Genomic DNA, 13,368 nt, shown 5'->3' with positions numbered 1-13,368 from the left:
GCTTCATTTAATCGGCGACCCCCCCTCTCCGTCCCCCCTTGCATATAAGGAGAGGACGGGGAGAAATCCCTTCGGGCTGCGTCAAAATTTACTCACACATACTACCCCACCCCCCCGCCCATTCCTCCTCATGCAATCACATCATCATCCATATACAACCATTCTCCACTCACCTCTGTCTTCCGTCCTCTCCCTTCCTTCCTCAACAGACATTCCCCTCTTCCCCAAAGCCCCCTTCACCCCATCCATCCACCTCATCCTAGGACGTCCCCTCATGTTCACTCCCTCCACATCTGCCTTCCATACCTCTTTTACTAGTCTTTCTTCACTCATTCTTTCCATGTGTCCAAACCATCCTAATATTCTTTCATCAACCCTATCTCCCAACTCCTTTTTCACCCCTGTTCTCCTCCTCACCTCCTCATTTCTCACTCTATCCAGCCTAGTAACCCCCACCATACTTCTCAGACATCTCATCTCAAACACATTCAAACTCCTTCTCTCTTCTCTTATGTTCCACGTTTCTGCCCCATACAGTGCTGTTGGCACAATCACTCCTTCATACAGTCTCCTCTTCGCATCCATTCCCAAATGTCTATTCCTCATTACACTCTTTAATCCACCAAGGCATTTACTCGCTTCTCTCAATCTACATTCTACCTCCACCTTCACTCCACCTTTTCCTGCTACACTTGCACCCAAGTATCTAAAACTATCCACTTCCTCCAGTCGCTCTCCCTTAATGTTCACTTCCAGTCTACTGCCACTTTCACCCCTTGTACATCTCATCACCTTACTTTTACCCACATTTATCTTTAGCTTTCTTCTATCACATAATCTCCCAAACTCTGCCACCAGCTTCCTCAATCCCTCCTCTGACCCTGCCACAAGCGCAGTGTCATCCACAAACAACAGCTGGCTCACCTCCCACTTTTCTCCATTTTCTTTAACCATCTCCAATCCCTGACCCACTACCCTAGCATTCACCTCTTGCACCACCCCATCCATGTATAAGTTGAACAGCCAGGGCGACATAACGCATCCTTGACGAAGTCCCACCTTTACTTCAAACCACTCACTTTCTCCATTTCTAATCCTAACACATGCTCTACTACTCTCATAAAAACTCTTGACAGCTCCCAAAAGCTTTCCTCCTATCCCATAAATCTGCATAACCTCCCACAGTGCCTTTCTGTCTACCCTATCATAAGCCTTTTCCAGATCCATAAAAGCCCAAAAAACATCCTTCCCCTTTCCTATAGCTTTCTCACATATCTGTCTTACCACAAAGATCTGATCTACACAACCTCTACCTGTCCTAAATCCACACTGTTCCTCACCAATTACTCCTTCTGTTCCTCTCCTAATCCTCTCAATTAAGATCCTCCCATAAGCCTTCCCTACTACACTTAACAGGATAATCCCTCTGAAACTACTACATTCACACTTGTCCCCTTTTCCCTTGTAAAGAGGAACTATACAGGCACTTCTCCAGGCCTCCGGTACTCTACCCTCTCTCCAGCAAACATTAAATAACCTCACCAACCAGTCCACCATCACTGAACCTCCCTTTTTCAGACATTCTGCATGGCATCCATCCAGACCAGGTGCCTTACCTGCTTTCATCATCTTTACAACTGCCTTCACCTCATCCTTCCTTATTTCTCCTCCATTCTCCTCACTCATCACTCTCATTTTCTTCGCATTTCCCACTGCAGATATCTTTCCTTCCCTATCCTCCTTCACATTTAGCAACTCCCTAAAATATTCTGCCCATCTTCCCCTTACTGCCATCTCTTCCATTATCATCTCTCCATCTGTACCTTTTACCTTTTCTTCCCTACTTGATTCGCCTCCTCTTTCTCTCTTAATTTCTTTCCAAAACATCTTTTTATTACTTTCAAAATTTTCTGTCATACTCCTACCCCATTTCACATCTGCTCTCCTCTTTGCCTCCTTTACCTTTTGCTTTACTTCTCTTTTCTTTTCTTTGTATGTCTCATATGCCTCCCCCGTCCTCTTTTGTAACCAATCTGTGAATGCTCGCTTCTTCTCTTCTACCACCTTCTTTGTTTCCTCATCCCACCATTCACTACCCTTTCTTCTATTTCCCCCTGTCCTTCTTGTTCCACACACCATCCTTGCACACTTTAAGACTCCCTCCTTGAACCATCCCCATTCCTCCTAGCACTAAAAAATATCAAAGAGTTTGAACGGTAAGGGGTATTTTAGGGGGGTTTTGAGTTTAGCAAAACGTTTGGGCACCTATAATTTTGCGCCCAAACTTTCCGCTACAACTATATATGTGTATTTACCTAGTTGTATTTTGCGGGAAGGGGAGCTATGTATTTACCTAGTTGTATTTACCTAGTTGTATTTTACGGGAAGGGGAGCTATGCTCGTGGGGTCCCGTCTTCATATCTCATTTTATCTAAACTATTTTTAAATTCATGTATTGTTTTTGCACACACTACTTTCTCATCTAACTTGTTCCAACTGTCTATTACTGTGTGAGGAAAGCTGTTCTTTTTCAGATCTCTTCTATAGCTGTCTTTCTTTATTTTCTTTCCGTGTCCTCTTGTATTTCTATCATCCTATTTTATTAGATCTTCTCTATCAATAATTTCTATGCCCTTCATGATTTTGTAAATAGCTATCAAATCTCCTCTCTTTCTTCTTTGCTCTAGTGTCTGTAGCTCAAGTTTTGCTGGTCTCTCTTCATATGATAGTTTTGAGAGTGGTGCCAAATTTGTAATTGCTCTTTGTATTCTTTCAAGTTTTGTTATACATTTTTTGTACTTGGTGACCACATCATTGCTGCATATTCAATCTTGGTCTTATCAGAGTGATTAGTATTTTCTTCACCATTTCTTCATCCAGGTATGTAAATGCCACTTTGATTGTTCTTATTATATTGATATGTATGTGTATATATATGTACTTGTGTATATATGTATATATAAATGTATATATGTGTATATATAAATGTATATACAGTATATGTTGCTTAAAGGAGCATGGTTGCTATCCAGGGATGGATCAGATGTGGAAATAGGAGACCTATTAATCAAGCCCGTACGGCAAAAATACTGTAATGTTGTATAGTTTAAGATGGTCATGTACATGGAAAATTGTTGGGGTATCCTTTTGAAACAAGTTCAAGCTTGTCACAGTTGGTAGAATAAATTGCAAAAAATTCAAATATAAAAACACAGAGGAGTTGCTTAGATCTTTTACAATATTGGTTACCACTCAGTTTCTCTTGTCTTTCAATGTGTGCAAAATATTCTTTTAATGCATCCCATTGTTCTATAATTCTTTCTACTGCTTGCTGGAGTGACAGCCAACAGGTTTGGCAAGGATGGAGCACTTTATATGGTTTAACCTGTAGTAATGTCTGGAAACGTTTGAATTCATACTTTCGTTTGGTGCTGTATGCAAAATATGTATAGATGTTTCTATTTACATCTTCACAATGTCTGGGGAGTGTTTTAGCCGCCTCTGATGCACAAAGATGGAGTTACAAATGCATTTAAATATATTAATTCCTGGAAATGTTTGCTTCAACCTGCTACTCAAAGAATTATAGTCCCCCATGATGTTTGAGGCACCATCAGCAGTGAAACCAATCAAATTATTGAGAGGAATAGCATGAGTGTGTAAGGTATTGACCAACATCTTATATAGTGACAGTCCAGTCGAACCACACATCTCATCATTTGCACCATAGATGTTGATTAGATTCAGCATCCTTGTAACAATGGCCCCCTTGATTGCATCATAATATTTCACAATCATTGTTAAGTATTTTGTCGCACTAACATCTGTTGACTCGTCAAGAATTACTGAAAATTTGTTTTGCCTCAAGTCTCTCACCCTTTCCTCTGAGATAAGACCCTACCTTTTTTGCTACATCAGTACATTTTGTTCTTTTCTTGTGTAGTCCTTTTGCAATGGCAGAATCAGGAAACATTGCTTTGCAGAGGTCAGCCATGTGGTCAGCAAGAAGGAAGGGCAAGTTATGCTCAGCTATAAAGCAAATCATCAAAATATATGCCGAGCTGATCTGTGCACTAAGATCCGGATGTTCTCTTCGATCTTCCAGGATAGAACTGGCGGCATGAATCTCTGTATTCTGTAAAACATGGCACGATTAATTAAGGAAGTGATGTCACACCAGAGTAAAACAAGCAAACAAAATGATAATTCATGTTGTTTGTGAATTTTATCAATCCTTCACTCCAACCAAAGGACGTCTTACAATGGTCCCTAACTGGACATATTAACAGCATTAGCACCTTACCATGTGTCTTTTTACCGTCGTCAGATTGCTTGCAAAGGTTTTCTGACACGTCAGACAATAAGCTTTTGTTGGATCTCCATCTACCTTGGCCAACCATGGCTTGAATTCCTCCATCTCCAGCCATGCGTCTCTCAGCTTCCGTTTATTAGTCATGATATATAATCTGAAGTAAACCATGAAATTTAAAATACACAAGTTCAAGATATGCATTCCATTTTCTTTGGAGTGCCTCCCATTCAGAAGAATTTATTGTAAAGCAGTAACTTAGTCAGATTCGGTACACTCATGAAAGATTACTTACTTGTGATACTTTGACTGTTTAGAGGACTATTATTTCGTGTGTGTTATGCATGCAGTAGTATTAGAGAAAATTAAATCAGTTGAACACAGTAGCAAATAGGCAGGGCTCGTCTCGGAGTGATCCTTGAAGTGCGGCTATTAAGAAGGCAACCACAAAACTGACCAGTTCTGCTTCATAGTTCGAATGAATTTTGCCTCGGTTTGCATATTTTCTACAATAGTTTTCCAGTGCACTGCACAGTTATGTTCAGAAATATGTGTGAACATAGTAAAAAAAAGATATCCAACGTAAAAAGCTGAATTTTCTATGAGGAATTTTATTCTACTGAAAGAGGAATTTGATATTACCCTATTATGTCTGCTAAATATATTTGTAGTAAGCATCAATCAAATGAATACAATTTGTTAATTACTTCTTATAACATCTGTATTAATAACATTTACATATTATATAGGTAGGTATTTATGTCGATCTTTTGCCAAGTGGCAAATGAGGAAAAAAAAGCTACAGGCAGTTGCCAGATGTCATTATTCTACATTCCGCAGCAAAAATTCTACGAACGGCAACACTGGGGTGGGCACGGTGCGCGTGTTTTTATGACGTCTGATGTTCCTACTTTCGTCTCTTCAAATTTGAAAACAATTGCTACACGCATTGCGTTTATATTTCAACTTCATTCAATGGCTAATCAAAAAACGGACAGAACTTTTTTGGTTACCTTGTAATTATACATTTCTTTTTATCTGCTAAGTCTCTTACTACAGAGATCGAAAAGTGCACATCAAAAAGAAAACACATCTAAAATATGTAAAATATTGGTTGAACTAAAACTATTAAATGTGAAAATTTATTCAATATGTATGAATCAATATGTACAAATTCAAAAAGGATATTACAACATATGCTAAAAATGGCCACCATCTTCATTAATGCATGCCCGAACTCTTTTTACCATATTTGAGGCTACTTTACGAAGCGTGTTTACACTAATGTTGTTAATCTCCACTGTAATATTCATCTAGGGTGCGGGGCCTATTTCGATAGACCTTTCCTTTAAGGTAACCACACAAAAAAAATTTGGTGATGATAAGTCAGGTGAACGTGGGGGCCACAGTCCCTTAAGGGCCCCATTCACGACAACGATTTTCAACCCCAACCCAGATTTCGAACATGGTCGGGGTTGGAGTTGTGGTTGGCGGCTTCGCCACTCACTGCAACAACCAATTGTCCAATTTTTCGCAGTTGATCCGCAGTTCTATTGTGACAAGATGTCTGATCTCGACTCTGACGATCTTTTTAATATTGCTGTTTTTTTAGAGGCAGATAGAAAGCGCAAAAAAAAGTCAGTGGTGTAAGACTTGGCTTCAAAAAAGAAACAAGCTATCCCATAATCAATTATTAGAGGAGCTGAGATGAGCCTAAAGACTACATGAACTATTTAAGAATGGATGAATCCACATTTTTAGAACTTCTGTCCTTGGTAACACCAATCATAAAAAAACAGGATACGATGATGAGGAAGGCTATTACACCTCATGAACGTCTCGTATGTACATTACGATTCCTAGCAACAGGGAGGTCATATGAAGACCTCAAATTTTCCTCCATACAGTTCTTAACGAGCCAATTTTTTTAACTACATCATCACGCGTAGCCGCGGGGTTTACTTCCTTAGATTTTGAAACGAGTATTTCATAAGCATTGTTTTTCATTATTTCATTCAAGTATTCTTTACTTTTAACTTTCCATAGGCATGGATGTTGACGGTATATCTCAATAATCTCTTACGAAATCTTTACTGTACGCTTCCATTTTTTTAGTTAGGCAGCACAACTATAGCTACAAACGCACGGTACGAAATTTTGGGTACAAGTGATAGATTTGGTTGTCCGCACCCATCCACCACTCAACCCCAACACAGACATAAAGCTCTACCCACAAAATATCAGGAAAATCTGGACAACTCCAACCCCACCCACGACCTGCAAATCGGGGCACAACTATAGCTACAAACGCACGGTACGAAATTTTGGGCACAAGTGATAGATTTGGTTGTCCGCACCCATCCACCACTCCAACCCCAACACAGACATAAAGCTCCACCCACAAAATATCAGGAAAATCTGAACGACTCCAACCCCAACCACGACCTGCAAATCGGGGTTGCGATGTAGGTTGTTGGAGCCCATCCACGAGAAAATTTGGTCTGGGTTGGGGTTGAAAATCGTTGTCGTGAATGCCCTTTAGAGATGATCTACTCGCCGAAAAACTTGTGTAAAAAATCCATACTTGCTTTGGATGTGTGACATGTAGCCCCGTTTTGCTGCAACCAGCAATAACGCTCACTTTCTTCCAGCAATGCAATAAACTGAGTAATGATGTCCTGGTACACATCACTGTTTACTGTAGCTTCGAAGAACAAAGGGCCCACTATTCGACGAGCACACCACACTCCAATTCTCTCACAGTGCAAAGGTTTTTCGTGCAAGGCATGAGGATTTTCGGCAGACCAGATTCTTGTGTTCTGGCTGTTGACATAGCCACTAAGGTGAAACAATGCCTCATCAGTGAAGAAAACACGGTCAAGCTCTGCGACTCCATGGTTATCAACAAATGACCGAAACCATCTACAGTACTCTTTATGCTTTATTTTACCTGGTGGCTTCAATTCCTGAACACAGCGAACATGATATACACGTAAATTTAACTTTTTCATCGCTTTCTGAGCACCTCCATATGAAATCTGAGATTGTGCTGAAAGTCTCCTCAAACTTTTTGAAGGCGAACACTGCATCGCATCTCTAACTTCACCAAGTTTAGCATCAGTCAGAATTTTTGGTCTACCGGTTCTCTTCTTGTCAGCTACAGATCCTGTTTCCCGGAAACGGGCTATTAATCTTGTGATTATGGAATTTTTAGGCACTTTGACACCTGGATATTTTTCACGAAATTCATTTACAACACGTGCATATGAACGACTAGAAAATAATGTTCAACAATAAAGACTCGCTGCTCTTGGGAAAACGACATGTGTACTGCGCAAAGAACATCACTATGCTCACAACACCATGTGACTGAACCAATAGAAATCACGTGCACGTTTCTTGTTGATACCCCTGTGGCGCCATCTTGCTGTAGTAGATGGAACTAACTCGGATTAAATTTCCCTATAGTAGCTGTTTTATTTTGATGTGCGCGACTTTTCGATCTCTGTATATTCTCCTCCCTCATTACTTTAATAACTGTATTTTCAGTTTGTTCTTTCATCTGTGTCACTATGTCGTTAAATACAATTTTATTGTTTTCTTGGACTTATTTCTTTTGCTATGGACTCTTTATTCTCTCTATTATTCCTCCTTAATTCCTCATTTTCATCTTTTACTTCCTTTAACTGTTTTTACCAGTTCTACTTCTTTGGTTAAGTTTTGGTTTTACTTCTTTAATTGTTCCAATTTATCAACTCGCTGTGCAATCTGTGTGAGTTGACCTAGCCTACTTTCCCAGTGTTGAGCCATTTTTTCTAGTCTTTCCTCTAGCTTTGCTAATCGGGGGAGGTTGGCACCCCCCCCCCTTCATTAAATCCATTGAAATTATTATCCTCACTTTCCATTTTGTTGTTCTTATTTATATTTCTAAACTTAATGATTTTACTGAAATTATTCACTTCTCCCACGTCCGCTGAGGATCTGTTGACATTCTTTTTCCCGTCAGATGGCGCACATGCGCCTCCCTCCTCATTTCCTTCCATTTCCCCCAGTAACCCCCCCCCTTCTCTTTTTCCACGAGCTTTCCCCTTCCCTGTAAATACAAAAAGGTACTTATTCGTTGTTGAGATCCACGAAAATTTCCCTTCTTCTTCGGAGCTCCAATCTTCGCCGTGAATCAGTCTGCGTGTGTGTATATATGTATACACTCACTATCCGAGTTACGACCTAGATTGGTTCTGACCAACCGGTCTTAAGTCGAAACGGTCGTAACTCGGACCGTATACATTCGAGGTGTATACTCAAGGACATATGATGCAGAGCGTAAATCCAGCTCAAATGTTTCGTTTGTGGCCTCATTGTAGAACATTCTCAGTGTATGCAAAACATCCAATACTCTTTGATTGTTATACTAAATAATAAATTAATAATAAATTAATAGGATAGGGTAAAGAAAGAAGATATATTACACAGGATTCTTATTAGAGACCAAAAATACAAATTAACACAAAGATACAAAATATAAAAAATAGAAAATATGCACGTCATCTACGAGGGAAAGATCAGGCAGTAGGTCTGGCGAGGCACCATGGGGGATCCGTTGGTATCTGCTGGTCGAGGCATAATTAGTAAAAAGAAGTTGAAGTAATAAAGGCTTAATAACATTTAAAATAATTCCCTCAAATGTACATGAAAACAAGTACAAGATTCGCTTCTATGCACTGGGCTCAATCGTCGCCTCCCATGCGAAAACGTTCGGTCTCTCTTCGTAAGAAAAGAATGATAATTATAGCATAACGTTATTTCATCAAGTAAATATTTTATGCATGGAATAGTACAGTGAGATATATTGTCTTATTGAATATAAGATATTATACTTCAGAACTCCAGGAATATCATAGACTTGGGTTAAAGCTATTTGTATCCATGTTCGTATACTACAGCTTTCGACTTTCGACCAATAGAATACTCGAACCAGAATGAAAAGTACGAATGCAGGACTACTGTAAACCGACTCTCTGTCTTGGCTTTCGGGAAAGCGTGTATCACCGATCTGGCAAAACTGCCCTTTCTGACCATTCCCACCTGCCCTGATTATCGGTGGGAACTGGGAATCGAAATACGGTATAATATCAATTCCAGTAAAATTATGGTATATGGTAGACATCGTATGGTAGATGGTAGACACACACTAGATTATGGTAGAAATACCATAAATATGGCAGACAGCGCAACCTTGGTGAGATGCTGTGCTGTGCTGCCGTAACTGTCGTACGGGATGCTGGACGCCACGTCCAAACGTACAGTACTGTCAACCAGTAAACTCATAATATGTGCATGTAGGCATCTGCTGAATGTGGTCGTAAGTACGGGTGGACGTAAGTCGCACAGGTCGTAACTCGGATAGTGAGTGTATATATATGAATGTATATGTATGTTTTCTTGTAGGCAGATGAGGTTGAAGGATATTGAAGATTCATATTTTATAAGTTTCTTCCATATACTCTCTATATGATGTACAGTTGACCTATCTTGTTCAGTAAGTTTTTCCAATAATTCGCGAATTGTGGCCGACGTTTTGGAACTTTTGTTCCATCTTCAAGGGCGAAGTGTGGTGTCTTGTTGTGTATGCTGCGTATATACGGGACTTGTGGATCATAGGGGTTGTAGTGGGGACTGAGGTTGTTGCCGATTGGCTGAAGCGGGCCAATAAGCGTGTGAAATATTTTATCGCAGGTTACCTCTTTTGGTGATTGAAGCACCGGGGTCCATCGAACTTCTAGGGGTCATTCTTTTGACTTGAGGGCAAGGTTTGAAGAGCCTCCACTTGAATATTAAATAATGACTGTTTTATTTGAATATGTAGGGCTTCTAGTATTAGTAACCTGCAGGGATCCTGTTCTGTCTAGTATTTTGGTGTTCTGATCAAGGTCTTTTCTTTTTAAAGGTCTGTTGTGTGTGGAAGTGAAGTGTGATTTAATAACTCCATTGCTAAAATGACATGTCAAGCGCCTTGTTAGTTTTGTGGTTGTCGTACCAATATACGAGTGGGACCCACATTTCTCACTATTGTAAATGTATTGGTAAACAATGTGGTCTTCTTGTAGAGGTGTTTTTGTGGTATTGAGATGACTGCATATAATTAGCTGGACAGTCTTTGTTCTGTAGTATATTATGATTTGGATGTGTTTCATTGGGTCAATTGGTTGTACATTTTTTTGAACGATATCCTTGACAATTTTTTCTTCTGACTTGTATTCCGTGGACATGTGGATCTTATAGTATATCTTGATGGAGTTTATTTGTTGTGTCTGGTACCAGAGTTGAAGCTTGTCTGACGTTCATTTAACTAAACGTAGTCGCGTTCGGCTGGGTTTCTTACGAGCTCGTAAAACGGCTTCGAAACCACGGGACAACTAATACTTTAAGTTCTCAAAGTTCCCAATTTGTTAATCAAAATTACAACATGACTTAATAAATAAATAAGAGGGAGGGGAGTTTAATAATATATCAATTAAAATTATGATAGTGTGGTACAAAGTTAAAGGAAAGGTTCCCGATTTGAAATTAAACAAGCTTTCGGAAAATTGCCGTAGCTCAAGGTAAACAATGCAAGTCCCATAACAACAATTACCACAATGGAGGGAGAAAGGCTAACACCATATCTCCTACCTTGAAAGTTCTTACTTTGGAGGTTCTATCATACTCCAACTTACTCCTTTTCTGGAACTGGGAAAAATGGGCTTTGGACACAGTTCTCACCTCCTGCAATTTATTTCTCAAATTCTGGATATATGAATTAACATTAGTTTTCTCTTGATTCGACTTAAACCATTGTTCTTTGAACAAGGTTAAGGGTCCTCTTAAGGATCGCCCGTATAACAATTCAAAGGGTGAGAACCCCATGGCCTCATGGTTAGCTTCTCTGATGGAGAAGAGAATCCAATCGAGATTAGAGTCCCAACTGGGTCCTGTATATAGGCAATATTTGCGCAGCATGGCTTTCAGCGATTGATGGTACCTTTCCACACAACCCTGAGATTGCGGGTGGTAAGCGGAGGATGTAACATTCTCTATCCCTAACTCCGTAAGGACCTGGTTGAAAAGAGAACTAGTAAAATTGGTTCCTTGATCAGATTGAATTTGTCTAGGGATTCCTTTAGCGGTAAACATTGACAATGAGGGTTTAATGATTGATTGAGCTGAAATTGATTTAAGAGGAAATGCCTCCGGGTAACGGGAAGCCACATCGACAACAGTTAACATGTATTCATTACCCTTTTTTTATTTAGGTAATGGTCCCACACAATCTATAATTATTTTTATCAAAGGGTTCCTCACTGGTAGGAATGAGCTTAAGTGGGGCTTTAGGAATTTTTTGATTTGGCTTACCCGCAGCCTGGCAGACGTGACAGGTCCTGATGAAGTTAGAGATGTCTTTTCGCATTCCTGGCCAGAAAAAATGATCAAGTATTTTGAAATATGTTTTGCTCACTCCTAAGTGTCCTGCGAAACCATCATGAGCTAATTTCAATACACTATTTCTGAAAGAGCGAGGAAGTACAATTTGGTGTTTTTCTGCGCATGTTTGTAGCTTACTATAGGCAGGGGGTCTGTATACTCTCATCAAGATTCCATCATGAAAATAGAAGCAAAGGGTGGTGTCTATGTCTGCTTTGGTTGTGGCTACGTGTAGTAAGTAGGAGAGAGTATCATCCTTTTGTTGAGCTTGGACGAGTTCGTCCTTGGTTAGGGTTTTGTTGATTAAATCCTCCTTACCAAAGGACGGAGGAGAGGTGGGTAAGGACTTGAGTAAGGATGAGGAATGTGAGGGTGGAGAAGAAGACGTTACCTTACTTTGGGATCGAGTTACAGCACAGGCTGGAAACAGATGTGGACAACTCTCATCCAATTCAAGGGTGGGACTTGCAGGTGAAGGTTCACCTACTGTCCTTGGTGGGGGAACGATTAGGGTATCAGCGAGATCGTTACCCAACAGGAACTTTATCCCGTGAATAGGTAAGGATCCGTGACGTACTGCAACTTGCACTTGAGAAGTAAGGAATGCACATTCTAGATAAACTTCTACTAGGGTGTAAGAAGTTTGACTTGTAAGATCAGACAAATCTTTTTCACCTGTAAATGCATTGGATATATTGGGAATGACATCTGAGAGGAGAATTGACTGGGCTGCCCCTGTATCCCTAAGTATGGTAACGGGGTAATTAGGACCACCTTTATGTAAAGATACTCTTCCTTGGAAAATGTATGGGTCAAAAGAAGTATGGGGATTATGAACATTAGAGGCTGCAATAGGTTTAGATTTGGCATTATGATCTTTAAACTTGCTTGAGGCTTTACAACCTGGATGATTACATTCTTGAATGGAGTGACCTCTCTTTTTACAATAATTACACTGATGCCAGATGGCTCTGGTTCGTAACTGGCTTTCGAGTCGTTGTTTTCATTCATTTTCGCTAATTCCATGTTAAGGGGGTACGCGACACCTGGGGGGGGTGAATTTGGTCAAGATATGGCATTTTTCAAAACTGTGTTCAAAATGTTCGTATACCACTTAGAAATAAATCCCGACAAATAATTTTCCAGCCGCGCGCAATTTAAAGGTCCTGGGTGAGGATTAAAGGGACAGATTTAAAGGCGCAACCCACACTAGAAGGAGGCGTGCCACTTAGGACCTTCAGGCGCAGCGAATAACGTTGAAATTTGATTGAATTTACACTCGCCCAGTGTATCAACGGCCAATACGATTGTGGAGGGGAAGGGAGGAAGGTGGAGGGAGAATATTTCGCCAACTTTGTGCGAAACTAAGCGTTAGTTACCGGCTAACTCTGAAAAGGGAAGTACGCATGTCTCATGAGCTCTCATTGCAATCTATTACTTTAGCTAGTACATATTACTCTTTAGTACAGTCATCATGGGTAGCAAAAAGAACAAAAGAACATCACAATGACAAAAAACAGCAGTTAAAGATGGCAAGCAGTCAAAGACGACTAAAGATCTCACCACCTCTCACTCCACCACCGCCCTCACCTGCACCT

This window comes from Oratosquilla oratoria, unplaced genomic scaffold (genome assembly GCF_046742065.1).
Source record: "Oratosquilla oratoria isolate Oo_2021 unplaced genomic scaffold, ASM4674206v1 SCAFFOLD53, whole genome shotgun sequence".
Lineage (NCBI taxonomy): Eukaryota > Metazoa > Arthropoda > Malacostraca > Stomatopoda > Squillidae > Oratosquilla > Oratosquilla oratoria.
Note: the sequence above shows the minus strand (reverse complement) of the source record.